This window comes from Corvus brachyrhynchos, unplaced genomic scaffold, assembly GCF_000691975.1.
Source record: "Corvus brachyrhynchos isolate BGI_N302 unplaced genomic scaffold, ASM69197v1 scaffold544, whole genome shotgun sequence".
Lineage (NCBI taxonomy): Eukaryota > Metazoa > Chordata > Aves > Passeriformes > Corvidae > Corvus > Corvus brachyrhynchos.
Genome location: NW_008238325.1, coordinates 3,538,240 through 3,540,187, shown reverse-complemented (window position 1 = coordinate 3,540,187; position 1,948 = coordinate 3,538,240). Strand labels below are relative to the sequence as shown.

The following is a 1,948-nucleotide window of genomic DNA, read 5'->3' as shown; positions in this document are numbered from 1 at the left end:
GGCTGCCCCGGTCCAGCCCCAGCTCGTGGTGCCCAGGGAACCTTTGTCTCTGCCACGCTAATAAGCTTTGCTTCGAAACCGTTGTTCAGAAAATTAATGGGTGATACTAATTTCCGGAAGCAAAATGATGCTTAAATTAGTTCAAGTACAAGTTTCATTGCATGGTTTAGTGATGCTATGGCGATGGGGAGGAATGAAGCATTCGTATTGATATGGACAGCAACCACTTCGCTGTGGTTTGGATAAGGTTTGGCCCTTTGCTGGCGAGTACAAGACCTGTGCAGAGCTGTATCATAAATCCTTCCAGCTCACTGTCCGTAGGGGCAATTTCAAGTGCAGGTGTGATGCTTCGTGGATCTCTGCTGACTGCCCATTCAGTCACTTGTCTTTGGTTTAGCCTATACTAGAAACCAGAGCTGTCATCAAAATGCATAGCTGAGGTTTTCTATAATTAATACATACAACTGTTGTTTTAATCTTGTCTCATTTTTTGGTGCACTTGGAATAACTTTTGAATGGTGATGTGACCAAAAATTGTTTAAATTCAGTAGCTGTGCCTATAAAGAATAATACTGTTCACTTTCCAACTTCAGTGTTGGTTTTTACAGAAGGACACATCCAGTGTTTTTATGACTACACACATAGAGATATCACACATTGGCTAAACAAACAGGACTCTATTTTAGTCACACATTTTGCTGTTTTATTTCTGCATTTTGGACAGACTCCAGGCTATGCTGATGATAAGAATACACCCTCAGTACTCAGAATCTACACTAGAAAAGTCTTAAGTAAGTATTTTTCTCTGAACTTTATTCCTTAGTTCTTAAAAAGAAGCATGAACTTCTCTAAACTCCATTTGACTTCTCTAGTGGAGAATGTGGGCCTGACTGAACCATCTTTGTCCCTCAAATCAGTGTTACATATAATATTGGTTATGCAGATTCTCAGAGTTGCAGTTTAAGCCCATACATGAACTACAGCTAGCTCTGTGAAACAGATCCTGTGCAATTCCTGATTGCTTTGCTTCAACAAATATTCCCTTTCATTTACTTTTCCTCACATTTCCTGTTCATATTTCCACTGGCTTTGCAGATCTCCTCCTTGAGGTTGGTTTTATTGTTCTTTGTTGTTGTGGGGGCTTGGGGGGCTTTGTTGTTACTGTTTTGAGGGGGTTTGGGTTTTTGGTTTTTGGTGTTTTTTGTTATTCTTCCTGACATCTGCTGTATTTCTGGTCAGGAAACCCAGTACTCCTGAGACTTGTTTATGTTTCCCTTCCCAAAGAATTTTTGTACCATTCTTCTACTGCTTCGTACTGGGTTCCTTGCTGCAACAAGCTCAAAGAGCAGTGCTAATCACAGCACCTGCTCCAGGGATATGCAGACATTACATATCTTTTTTCTTTCCTGCAATATCCTTATTTAAATCCTTTGCATATGAGATTCTGTGTGTATGTGGTCATTGCACAGATAATGATCTGAGTGATTTTTCATACAGCCTTTAAAAGGGCTTTTTTTGCCCCCAGGGCTCTGTATATTTGAGTAAAGACAAACCACACACTCTCTACCTGTTCCGTTCCATTCCTTTCCAGGTGACATGTCCATTCAAGGGAAGGCTCTGACAGTCTCATTTATGGGGCCATCTCATCTATGTTAATTAGACCACTTTCATAAGCATATCATCTTATGGGTGAGTATGTACACATCTGTCCTAAACCTAAGCCATATTTATTACAATTAGAACTGTCTTCTTGTCTCGGTTTTGAAAGACAGGTGTCTGCTAAGGAAGGCAGAAGCCCCCCCTTGAAGTGGCAGATATAACCCCTTTTCCCTCTAAATTATTGTATTTTGAAATCAAGGGCCTTTAGGCGAAGATGTGGGAAATAGGAATAACAGTTCTTTACTATATATATATATATATATATATGTATATAACCAGTCAAACAGAA

General features: G+C 39.9%; 1 long non-coding RNA gene across 2 annotated transcripts in view; it reads left to right on the top strand.

Annotated features, from left to right (window-relative positions):
- LOC108446784 overlaps positions 1-1,948 on the top strand; it is an 8,690-nt gene that overhangs the window by 3,644 nt on the left and 3,098 nt on the right. The window contains exons 2-3 of one of the 2 annotated variants that reach the window (XR_001862088.1): positions 725-791; positions 1,592-1,689. This is a non-coding gene — a long non-coding RNA (uncharacterized LOC108446784). Of the gene's footprint in view, positions 1-6; positions 792-1,591; positions 1,690-1,948 lie in introns of those variants that run through there. The other variant, XR_001862087.1, reaches the window with a different exon arrangement.